Source organism: Aythya ferina (genome assembly GCF_964211825.1).
Source record: "Aythya ferina genome assembly, chromosome: 1".
NCBI lineage: Eukaryota > Metazoa > Chordata > Aves > Anseriformes > Anatidae > Aythya > Aythya ferina.
Genome location: NC_140296.1, coordinates 11,833,173 through 11,844,709, shown reverse-complemented (window position 1 = coordinate 11,844,709; position 11,537 = coordinate 11,833,173).

The window sequence follows — 11,537 nt, the reverse complement described above, 5'->3', positions numbered from 1 at the left end:
AAAAAAAAAAAAAAAAAAAAAGCTCCTGGGAAATTGAAAACTGAAGCTAAACCTGAGCTATTTGATGTTTATCTGATCCCAGGCTTACAATTATCAGGGCAGCAGAAGAAAATATTTCCACACATGCGGTGAGTCCGGTGAAAGTGAGGCAATGCTTTTAAATATCCCACTCCAGCTCTGCTCTGCAGTATCCCGAGCTAGGCACGGTCCCAAGGCAGTGGAAAGCAGCTTGAGGTGTCTCCAGATGGGCATGACAGCAAGCAGCACGCCGAGCAGATGGGTGGCTCCCACCAACAAATGGACACCCTGCCTCTCTCCTGAACCTGCACATCTGCCTCCTGCCCCCAAGGGCACCTCAGCCTCACTGGGATGTGCAGCCCCAAACTGTCTTCCTAGCCTCAAAGGCCCCTTATCTGCTTTTCTGGCTCTTTCTTTCCTTTCAGGCTGTGAGGCTGGGCTGCACCTGCCTTTTTTTCTATCTACCAGCAAAGAGGTAGCCCTTGGCTCAGCCTGAAGAGGGCTTGGGATCTCCTTCCCCATGAGGACCATCAGTGTGGAACCCAACACGGACCAAGGGGTGACACTGCGACAAGCCCAACAGGGCTGGCAGTGAAGGCAAAGGCTTGTGGTTGATGTGAGGGAGAAGAGGGAGCCCGCAGAAGATGCGTGGAAGATGCCAAGAGGCAGGTGATGTGGTTACAGGGAAGAAAAGCGATGTCTCAGCAGCAGGAGAAGGAGTGTGGGTGGAGAGGAAAGGCTGCACACAAGAGCTTGCCTGCACGCTGAATTGGCAAGGAGAACCAGAAAGTGCATGGGGGAGAAGAGATTTAAGACAGAGAGACTGGAGAGAGGAAAGGGCAAGGAAAAAGGTGAGGCTCGACAAATGTTTGGGAGACTGGGGCAAAATAATTGCCCCAATTGCATTGCATAAAACTGGAGGACAGGTCAAGTGAAGAGATAAGAGACTGCTGAGGAAAGCAGCCTCCTCCTGTGATAAGAAAATGAGGAGAACATGAGAAGAAGGGGGAAAGGAGCTCCTTTCTCCTCACGTGCACGACCCTTCTAGGCTGATCTTTCAAAACACACTCCACTCTAAATAATTCCCCAGGCTGGAGCTCCTGCCTCCTGCCATGACCTCCGGGTGCTGTGTGTGACTGTCCTGTTCTTCTGGGAAGAAAATGAAGCAGAAAGTGACTCCGAGGGCAAGCAGTCCTGCTGGAAGCAACACCATTTGATTCAGTGGAGACACCACTGCCAAAGATTTGGCTCGGAGCAAGGCAGTCCCAGCAGACACGCCACGGCATCTCAGAGAGCACTTCTGTCTCTTCCTTGTCTCATGGGGATGGAGTCTCTTTTTAAAATTAGCTTCAAAACTCAGTCTGGGAAAGAAGCCCAGTGCTGAGCTAGGGAGAAAAGCAGGAGTGAGAAAGTTCTCTGGCTAAAACTAAGAGATTCATTGATAGGAGGGAGAGGAGGCAGAAGGAAAATAAACTCTTTAGGGACTTGTGTTTAGGGACTGTGTTAGCAGCACATTGTTGCAATTTTAAGTCCCACTTTAAACCAGGTCTTTCTGACAGCCTCTGCTGCTTACTCTCCAGATTATAAAGATGGAGTACAAAAACCTGCATAGCAGGAGCCTGGTCCTGACAGGGACCTTGTAACCTGGAAGTATCAACACATTGCATAAGTATGGAATAACTAATAACATCCAGAAGCTACATCCTTTAGCACTTTGTCACAACCTTCAGACCCAAGATATCTCTTCAACTGAAGGGACCAGAAAACAAGAGTTATGAGGAGCAACTGCAGGACCTGGGATTGTTCAGTCTGGAGAAGAGGAGGCTGAAGGGAGACCTGATTGCTCTCAGCAACCACCTGAAAGGAGGTGGCAGTGAGAGGGTGCTGGTCTCTTTTCTCAGGTGGCAAGTGATAGGATGCGAGGAAACAGCCTCAAGTTGTGCCAGGGGAGGTTTAGGTTGGACGTTGGGCAGGATTTTTTCAGGGAAAGGGTGGTCAGGCATCGGAACAGGCTGCCCAGGGAAGTGGTGGAGTCCCCATCCCCGGAGGGATTTAAGGGATGTGGTTTAGTGGTGGGACTCCATAGCTCAGGGCAATGGTTGGACCTAATGATCTTGTTGGTCTTTTCCAACCTGGATGATTCTATGAGTCTGTGATAACCCCCAGACTGTTAGAAACAAGCACAACAACGATCCTGTGTCTGACAGCCACAGTTAGTACAAGGCAGGCTTTTCAACAGTGTGAATGTTGAACTGTCGGATTGAGTTATTTAGGGATGTGCTGAAAGCTCCAGCACTTCCATTCTTGAAATCAAGACAGAAAGAGACAACGAGCTTTGCTTTACAGCAATGACATTTTGTCACAGCCACAATAGGCCCTTCACACCTTAAATTTGTTCTGGACAGGGAAGTCAGTCACTTGCATGCTTTTCTTCTAGGTGTTATTATTTATTAATTGTCAACAGCTGATATTCCCAGGCCCCATGTGGTTCAGGCCGTGCTGAGACCTGTGCCAGGTGCTGCATGAGAACAAGCCGTGGCTATGCCTCGCAGTCTGTGCTGGCGGAGGACTCAGGGGTGGGACCGAATTTAGGCACAGGCTTGTTGCGCTTGCATCACCCCCGAAGAGGGGATGAGAAAGCCATAATCCCTGGGAAAGCCCAACCTGCTGGCAGGACCCAGCTTTAATCAGGAGGCAGGAGAGCGGCCGCACCCAGGGCTGCCTGTCTCCAGCAGCAATGTTGGGGAATGAAGCAGGGGGAGAAGGAGTGAGATGTTCTGCATTAAAAGCTTGGCCAGGCCAGTGGGCAGCACTACGAGATGGGGTTTATAGCTCTGTGTGCCTTGTAGGGCCAGCCAGTGGGGTTTTCCTCATCCTTCATGGATCAGTGATGGAGACGGAGCCACCCCCGCAGCCCACACAGGGAAACAGGCACTGTGAGGAGGGGGGCACTCATCCCGTGTGGCTACGTGAGGATGAGATGGCATCCCCGAGACAAAGCTCTGCCTCTGCCCCGGCTGGGAAGGGAACCCAGGGTGGCTACGGCTGGTGAGACAATCCTTGGACGGGCTCTGACACATTCCTGCCCCTGCAGGAGCTCACCTCCTGAAAAATGGACTCGTTGGCCATGGTAGGGAAGAGCAAGTAGGTCTTTATCCACGCCTCGTTGCTAAAATACACCTTGGGACTGCTGCTAGGCGTGGATGCAATATCAGATTTTCCACAGGTTGCTTCTGACCGTGCTGCTCTTGGCCAATACTGCCTTGGGATGGATTCAAATGAGAAGAGCAGAGCCATCAGCCCCGGGATCCCGTCACTGCCCTGAGAACACAGCGGAGCTTCTGCTGTCCGTGTGTACACAGCAGCACGTGTGCTACGGCCAGGACACAGCTCTTCCCCTAAAAACCAACAGCAGCAGTGCTTTCAGGAACAATAACTGACAACAGGGTGGAAGGAAGTGCTCGTATTATTTATTTATTTTTGTTCTAAATAAAAGGGTGGCTGATTGGGATCGCAGGTTAAATTACAAGCGCAATGCTCTAGGTCTCTGGAGAGCAGACCTGACAGGCTTGTGGTTTTTTCCCCTCCACCAGGAGGCAGGAAGGGCTTGGGGTCAGCAGTCCTGCTCCTGTCCTAGTGCTCCACTCACCGCCCTGCTGCCCTGAGCCATTTCTCCTGCTGCTGGGCTGCGCAGAAAGTCACCTATTCACAAAATCCGAAGGCAAAACGCCTTCTGCACTTTAATTCTGTAGTTAAAGCAGGGACAGGGACCTCCTGGAGAGCATCTGGTCTCAGAGCTGCCACTTTGGCAGTGATGGGGTGCAAGGCAGTGCCCTACCTCTCTCGGGGACTGCAACACTGTGAGCCTGGCTAGCACAGATTACGGGCCTTGCAGCTGGCACAGCAGCAGTCGGGAGTAGGCAGGCTCTGGACAGAGCAGAGGATGAGAAGCTGAAGGGGGGAGAGACGGGAACAATGCAGAAAGCACATTCACCACGCTCCAAACATTCCTGCGCAGCCCTACGCCCGCCCCGCAGCACCAGCCCCGTCTGTGCTGTGGGGGAATTCCCCTCCAGACGGATGGGGCACCATGCACAGCGCTGGGCTCCTCCTCCTTGACCCCTGCTTCACATTTTGTCCACGAGGATGGCGAGATGAAGTTACTGCAGGCATGGCAATACCGGGATGGAGGGGAGCGACGGGGTGCAGCCGCTTCGTGTGTGCTTTGGTGTCTGAGCAGCCCCTCGCACTGCAGGCCAGGGGGAACGGGAAAGGGAGGGGACATAAAGCTCAGTTTCAGTCACCGCTGCTCAGCAGTGATGATGTGTCAAGATCGCCTTGTTTTCATAGAATCATAGGAGTTTTCCAAGCTGCTGTTCATTGTTTCCACTTGGATGGCAGTGAGCCGGCTTCTGCCCATCTCCAGAAGGAGCAACACGGGCATTTGAGGCTCCTCCAGACCCCGCAGTGCCTCAGGACTGGACACGCACGATGCAGAGCTGTTACTGGAAGCTATAGCTGTGCCTGGCTTCTACAGAGCCACGCCATCCTGCCTGATAACGTGGCTTGTGGGGTATTTCACTGGTTTCCTTCGTACTGTATCTATACAGAAAGGCCAGAAAGAGAGGAAATCCAAAGATAGAGCACAGTGATGTGTGGGTGGCAGCCCCTGCCTTCTGGCCAGGCAATAAAATGCCAGTTTTTGAGTCTGGGAACTGCGGTGCTGATGCTCCTCCCTGACAGGCCGTGAGTGTCATTGTCAGCCAGCACTGAGAAGAGGATAAAATTAGCTTAGCTATTAGCGGAGCTGTTTGGTTAATGAATCAAACAGCAGGATATTTTTGCCTAATGCTGGACGCAGCCGTAGACAGAGGTATGGGCTGGCTGCTCATCTGGATGCAAACATCACATGGCTAAAATTAATTGCTTTACCCAAGCTCAAAGAAAACATTTGATTTTTTAGAAACAAGGCAGCTTCCACAGGAATGAGCGTGTGCCCAAGACCGAGGCCAAGAGGCACGAGCTGTGTGCTCCTCAGTGTCACCCGTGCTCCCTCCCTCCCTCGCTGGGTGCCTTTCGGTTGGCATCGCATCCGGGGTGGGCAGTGCAGTGGGATCTCAGGGAGCTGTGACCATGGGGACGCAGCGAGGGGAAGAGGCAGCAAAAGGAGGCGTGTGGTGGCTCCAATCGATGGGCAGCTCAGCACCACCACGCTGCTCACTCATGGCCTCTCCTCACAGGAACTTACGATGAAGGGAAAATATGATGGGAAAAGCTCGTGAGTTCAGATAAGGACGGGGAGATCACTTACCTGTTACCACCACAGGCAAAACAGACTCATCCTAATGGAGATGAATGCCATTTGTTGCCTATTGCTCACAGACCCGAGCAGTGAGAATTAAAAGCAACTTAAACCACCTTCACCCCATCCAACCTCTTCTACCTCCTCCAGTCAAATGATGCCAGGGAACAGGGAATGGGGGCTGCGGTCAGTCCCTGATGCTTCATCTCCGCCGCTCCCTCAGGGTCCCTTTCTGCCCCTGCTCCCCATGGGGTCCCTCCCACGGGATGCCGTCCTTCCCGAACTGAGCCTGCGGGGACTGCCCACAGGCTGCAGCTCTTCAGAAACTGCTCCCACACGGCTCCGTCCCACGGGGTCCATCCCCCAGGAGCAAACTGCTCCAGCACGGGTCCCCCGTATGGGTAGCAGCTCCCCCCAGACCCCCTGCTCCTGTGTGGGCTCCTCTCCATGGGCTGCAGCTCCGGCCCGGGGCCTGCTCCTGTGGGGGCTCTCCATGGGCCGCAGCCTCCTCCAGGCCACATCCACCTGCTCCGCTGGGGGCTCCTCCACCCATGGGGGGGCTGCAGCATGGAGATCTGCTCCATGTGGGACCCATGGGCTGCAGGGGGACAGCCTGCTCCACCAGGGGCCTCTCCACGGGCCGCAGGGGAACTTCTGATCTGACCTGTGGCAGCCGCTGGGCTCTGCTCACAGAGACCAACCACCCCAGCAGCCTCCCCAGCCCTCCCAACCACCCACTGCCAAACTCTTGCCAAATAAGCCTCAAACAGCACACTCAAAGCCACTGTGTCAGACTTCGAGTGCAGCTCCAGCCCATTTCAGAGCCTGCAGGGTTAGATGAAGGTGGTCACACCTCAGAGATAGTCTAGATCAAGCCCTCACCCTGTGCCTTTTCTTGCAGGGGATTCCTGCCAATTCTTGGGATTTTCTCTCTGTAGTGAACAGGTTACAAGGTCTCTTTCTCAGTACAAAGCCACTTACACCTGCTTGTGCCACCTTGAACCTGAAGGAGCAAAGGGAGTCAGCAGTGCAGTGTATGCGATTGAGCACAGAAGCAAACCGGCACGGAGCCAGTGGGGTGGGAGGCAGAAGGGAGGAGGTCTGGGGACAGGATGGCTCCGTGAGCATGTGGAGAAGCAGCAGCACGAGGGTTTAGCAGCAGCACGAGGGTTTTATGGCACCGGAGCAGGAGAGGGTGTGACGGCGAGCTAACCCTGCAAGATGTCCTCATCGGAAAGCAGCCCCGCGCTGACTCACCGACTGAGTCACAGCCCTGCCAGGCCTCTCTGCTCTTTTCCCAATCAAGGAAACAGCAACTCCTCGCCGACTGCTTTTAAGGCTGCAGTTTGGATGCTGCGCATTCCTGTGCTAAGCCGCCACCCCTGACGATCCCTTCCGACATCGCTGGCCCAGTGGGAGGCCCAATCCTTCAAAGCACGCTCCCGTCCCCAGGGAGGAAATGTGCCGTGGCCTCAACTAAGCAGAAATCAAGTTTCTGAGCCGTGCAATCCACGCTCTGGAAAGCAAAAGACAAGCTCTTACAGGAAAGGAGGCAAGGAAAAAATTCCAGCAGAGAAATTTCCATTTGGGCACTGGATCTCTGCCCCGCTCAGGAAACATGCTCGTGCGCTGTTTGCCGTCCCACGCTGCTTTAAACGCACAGATCATACATACAGCCCCGATGCCGTGCTTCAGGGTGGGCAGAGGACGGCCTCAGAGCCTACAGCATGAGACCCAGGGATTCATGGAAGAATAGGGCCTTGCCTAAGTTCCCAGTCAGTGAAAAAGTCAGAAAAAGTCAGTGAAAAGCACCAGTTAAAAATAGAAGTAATGTTACAAATGGAAGAAAGGGGAAAGAGATAGCAAAGACTAAAAATAAGAAGCTTAAAAGAGCAGAAAAATAACACAGGAAATGGGGGTAAAAAAAATCCCTCCCTTGGCAAGGCTAAGAGGGAGTTTTTAATGTCCATTAGGAATATAAGAGATCTTCCTAATGTTATAGGCCAAGAAGTTGATGAGAAAAACATTATTAAGTTTCCAAACAGGCACAAGGTTTCTGTAAATGTTTCTGTTCTCTTTTAGGAAGTGATGCATTCTGCAGCCCTTCAGTAAGCTCAGAGAAAGACCAGCATTTAGGAGGAACACACACTTGCTAAAGTACATGCATCCTGGAGCGCCGAGATAACCAGAGAATATTGGTCTCCTGGTTTTAATATATTTAACACATCTTTGAACATGGGGGAAGCTCCAGAGACCAGAATGCTGTGGATCCTGGGGAACCGTCATTCTTCAGCAGGAGCTTGGCTGGTGACGTTGTCCTGTTAATGGAACGTAATAAGAGCTAATGAAATGTCTGCTCTGCGGTGTCATTATTACAAAGTGGGCACTCTGGTAGGAGTTAGATCCCTTTCCACGTGTGTCAGACCCTGAGACACCTCCAAAAGCAGGGGTTTCTAACAGGACCCCAGAGGAACTGGTGTAGTGGTCTCTGCTACTCTGCATTTGCACCAGCAATCTACAAGTAAGTATAAAATCACCCTAAAACTATACACATGTGCCATAAAGGATTTGGGATGGTGACTAAGAGACCACGCCAGTGACACCAGCAGGGATTTCTTTTCAAGCTAAATGCACTTAGCACAACCAAACAAGTTTATTCATCTTGAATCAAAGACTGCATGCAAATTTTTAACGATGAAAGCAGCAGCCCTGGGAAGGATTTAAGAATCACTAAGGCCAGGCATCTGCACCCAAGCACCCGGTGTAGTGATGTGGGAAGAAAAGCCAGTCTGATCCTTGGCTATATAAACAACAACTGTGTAGAAAGCTGGGGGAGGAAAATGATCTTATCTGCCTCGTTCACCTTTTTGGGGCCAAGGATGAAATAGTTCTTATACTTCTGATGTTGATAAATTGGAGACAGAGCAAAAAAGAGCTGGCAATTAGCTGGTGGGAAGAAGGATGGGACTAGAAGAGGCCAGTCAGCTTGCCTTATGCAAAGGTAGTTGCAAGACTAGATTGCAAAGCGTAAATACCTAGGGAGAAAATGGGCTTTCCACATTACCAGAGGAAAACGCAGCAGGCACTCATGGTTGGGAATAAAGCCAAGCAAACTGAAATTAAAAACAAATGAGGTGCCATTTTAAACTGTGAGGATAATTAATCACTTAAGGAAATTATTAAGGGAAGTTGTGAATTTTCCTGTTTTTCGTGTTACCTGTGCAATACAGAATCTCTTCCTGAGTTGCCACAGCCAAAATGCTCAGCAAAGGAATAACCAAATCCATGATGTAAATTGTTGTGTGCAGAGAGCTCCAAGGCTCAAAGTGACACAGGAAAAAAGAAGGTCTTGAGCTGGTCTCACAGAAAGGGGGAAGACCCAGGATTTTGTCATCGTCTGGTTGTTTACCTTATCTGACAATGCTTTGATGTATAGTGCTGTAAACAGAGCCTGGAGTCCAGGAATTCCCACCTGCAGACAAGCAGCCATACCAGTGAACTTGACTGGTACTCCCTTCTACATACATGCTCTCTTTCTCAATTATTTTTTTATTCCTGTCCTTGTGGGATGGGAGGAGCTATGAGAGGAAAACCCCCCAAGTTTGCTTTCCTTCTCTCCATCCCTCTCTCTGTGCAGTGACAACCCAAGACAGGGTTCGTGTCACCGAGTCCCAACAATTCATGCAGACACACATGCTTCATTCCAGGAGCTCAGGGGAATGCAGTTGAGGGGCTGCCCTGTGAGAACCTTCACCACTGCAAGAAAAAGGGGAAAGCCACACCAGGGTGCCCAGGACCAGCTCCAGGTGACCCTGCTTGAGCAGAGGTTGGACCAGATGACCTCCAGGTGGCCCTTCCAACCTCAACCATTCTGTGATTCTGTAAATATACAGAGTTTTGGCCAATTGTGAATTTGTTTGGAATTAGTTCAGGTCTAGGAAGTTTAGCATCCTGCTCACACCAAGGCCTCACAAAAACAAGATGTATTCCCCAGCTCGAGTGTGCAGGCAGCTCTCATACAATAATTACTGAGAGGTCTTTAATAATTATAAATGAATAAATAACAAAAAAACTATTATTTAGAGATGTTTAAAATCAAAAGTTGTGGATCTGTGAAGGTTCAGTGTTGCTGCATAGGAGGGATTTCCAGGAATCTGGACTCAAGCACCCCATCTCCCCTGGTATCCTTCTTCAGTGCCCAAGTCTTTCAAGGAATCTAGACCCTTGACCACAAAACGCACCCACAGCTATTTGTACTTCACATCTATATACACAAGCTGGGAGGAAGCACCTCAGGGTTGTGGGGAACAATTTGGCTCTCATCTTCAAGTAATCCCCTACTCAGACGATTCTTGCCATTTACTCATACCCAACAGCAGAAGTCTCCTCAGTGCCTGAAGTCTTTAAAACAGGACTTGATACCTTCTGACAGATCATTACAACCAAACAGTAGCCTCTGCCCTCAGGACAGGTAACAGAGGAGAATGCAACATTCTGCTGCACCAGTGTAGTCAAATTAGCTCAGCAGCTCCTTCTGATTTAAAGTCCAGAGATAGCTATTTATAAAGTTACGAATAACATTTGCCATCACAGGATGACGTGCTGATTTCAGCTTGCTGTGATCTGTAGTCTGCTGACTGACAAACACTGAATTCCTGACTGCCCAGCTGGGAAGCCAGACCCCTCTCAGAGGTTTGGTCTTGAGTCTAAGCTGCCTGTAGTGAAATCAATAGCAAACCAGGCACGTGGACTGAGGTTTGCAGATAGGAAAATGCAGTTGTGGATGCTTGAGTATTGACATACAAAGTGACACAGTAATTATTGTTACTACCTACATGTTCTGCTTAAGTTTGAAACTTTTGCCAAGTTGCCTAAAATAACTGATGTAAAACTTCTACCATTGTCAAGAAGGAGAAGAAAATTTTCTTCGCTGCCAGCCAAAAGGATAGCTGCTGGTCTGTCATTTTCTAAGTGCTGGAAATGCAAAGGGAAAGTGGACTGGAGCAACACTGCGGGTGACAAACTCTGAAGAAATAATCAACCCGAAAAATAATAGAAGACAATGTAAATAAACATCCCTCGCACCTCTTTAGACAAAGAGTGAAGAAACGCATCAAAGCAAAATTCCCAGAGGCAGGGTACGCAACTGGGAGTGTTTCCTGCTGTTCCTAGACGTGTCTTCCAACCCAAATGGAAAAGACACAGACTTCCTCGAGGTTCAGTGTGCCTCGGAGCTGGTTTATAAATTCTTCTCGCACAAGCCAAGAACGGGACGTGGTTTCTTTGTACAACAAGGGCCCACTTCTTCCAAGTGCTTTCGTTGATGGCTTGCTGCCCACAAGGGTGTCATTTGCATCAGTTGCTGTAGGTCTCTGCATCGCAATGTCTTTGGGGACCTCTTGCGGGCTCTCTTCTAAATTGCATGCTGGGTGAAGAGTAGTTTAGGAAAGTTTCCGTGTTAGTTTGCAGATCACAGAGTCACAGAATCGCTGGGGTTGGAAGGGACCTCTGGAGATCACCCAGTCCAACCCCTTGCCAAGCAGGATCACCTAGAGCACGTTGTGCAGGATGGCATCCAGACGGGTTTGGGATATCTCCAGAGAAGGAGACCCCACAGCCTCTCTGGGCATCCTGTCCCGGTGCTCTGTCACCCTCAAAGTACAGAAGTGCCCCCTCGTATTGAGTTGGAGCCTCCTGGGCTTCAGTTTGTGCCTGTTGCTTCTCATCCTGTCACTGGGCACAGCTGGAAAGAGACCAGCCCCATCCTCTTGACATGCTGCCCTCAGATGTTTAAACACATTAATGAGGTCTCAAGATACATCAGAGAACCTTTTACTTCACACACCCTAATGCAATTCACAAAGGCTTGGCAACCAGATGCAATTTAAAAACAAGGGCAAGCACAAGAGAGAAAATATGTTTAATAACTGAGTAATATTCATTCACACTTTGGCTTCTTTTTTTTTTTTTTTTTTTTTTTTTTTTTGGGGGGGGGGGAGTGGGAGGGAAGGGACAGCAGGGAAAACACACCAATTCGAGGGGATTTGGTGAGGACAGCAATGAAAACAGACCAGTTTGAGGGGATTGGGGGGAGGGGGAGGGAGACAGCAGGGAAAACACACCAGTTTGAGGGGATTTTGGGGGTGCAGCAGTAAAAACTCATCAGTTTGAAGATGTTTTTGTGGGACAGCAGTGAAAACACCAGTTTGAGGATATT